Source organism: Leuciscus leuciscus (assembly GCF_965113295.1).
Source record: "Leuciscus leuciscus genome assembly, chromosome: 1".
Classification (NCBI taxonomy): domain Eukaryota; kingdom Metazoa; phylum Chordata; class Actinopteri; order Cypriniformes; family Leuciscidae; genus Leuciscus; species Leuciscus leuciscus.
In genome coordinates this window covers 12,494,645-12,496,005 of record NC_138725.1, presented here as the reverse complement: position 1 = coordinate 12,496,005, position 1,361 = coordinate 12,494,645, and the positions used below count along the sequence as shown (strand labels likewise).

The 1,361-nt window shown below is 31.2% G+C and overlaps 1 protein-coding gene across 1 annotated transcript in view; it reads right to left on the bottom strand.

The window, feature by feature from the left end:
* The window catches only part of LOC309499694 (uncharacterized protein), a 182,184-nt gene that overhangs the window by 89,916 nt on the left and 90,907 nt on the right, over nucleotides 1-1,361 (bottom strand). The gene's annotated exons all lie outside the window — the stretch shown is intronic.

Below are 1,361 nucleotides of genomic sequence, written 5' to 3'. Positions count from 1 at the left end.
ATAAGAGGGTGGAGTTGATGGTCACTCCCACAAGTAATTCCACGTTCACTATCGGGATTTTTTCAGGTTACACTTTAAACAAACTTCTAGAAGTATAGAGGAGAGCACACACTAACGCGGGGTTAGTTGTCACACACTTGTTTTAAATACTTTAGAAGACACTCGCAGGGTTTGCTCAGGCGGAACATGTTGTCACACTACGTTACAATGAGCCCCTATTAGAACTATGATATTCTATTCTATACTTTTATGAATTCTATTGAGAAAACATGACAAAAAGGTGAAGTCAATGATTAGAAATTATTCATTATTATTATGTGTTTTAACTATGTTAAACACCTTTGTTATTGCCTTTGGCTTGCTCAGTTGGGGATATTCTGGGGATATCTAATTTGATTTTATCAATAAAATCCACTAGAAACAAACCTTGTTGTATTATTTTAATTTAATACTGTGAAGCTGCTTTGATACAATCTGTAATGTGAAAAGCGCTATACAAATATACTTGACTTGACTTGACTATGTTGAGCTGTGTTTTCCGGTGTGTTCATTGTCAAACTCATAAATCTTTATTTATTTTATTTTTTTATGCCATTATTTTATATGAAAAAGTGAATAATTGTATTTTATTGAGAAAATATTTTAGTTTGTCTTGTATATTTTTTTATTAGATCAGATAGCATTTTAATCTGTCATATGGTCATGTCATAATGTACTCCACCTATGGGGCATGTTGTCACATTTCATTTCCATTCTTTCAGAGTAAATCAAGCAAAAATATACACCGTATTAATAAAACAAAACCACATAATTGTAGACATGTGGGAAATTAATGTGGGAATAATAAATACTCTGAACCCTAAGTAGATTTACACAAACTGAGAAAGTCCAAAAGCGTTATGTTGTGTAATATGATTCAATGATTCATTTTAAGGTCATTTTAACTATTTGTGTGTATTGGATCTCTGAACTTTCTTTTACTTATTTATCTTTTTTGTTTACGATTACTGTTTGGATTTGAGATTTATTCAAAATAAATATGCCTGATTTTTCAAGAGTTTTTAAAGGATGACTTAAAGGTTTTAAATATTTAATGCTAGGGGTGTAAGTTCAACACCACAAAGCGCAAGACAAATATCATCCACATTCTACAAACAAATGTTCCCAACCCTTCCGCTAAGAAAATAATTATGAATTAATAATTATAAATATGCTTTTACTCGTGTATCAACCAGGTAAAGATACATGTCCGGATAAGATACTTGAAGATATGGTTCAAGATACTTGAACATTTCATTTTCTGTGTGAAAAGTCCAGTAATGCCACATCTGGAAATCTCTAAACTGTTCAGACTTAAAAAG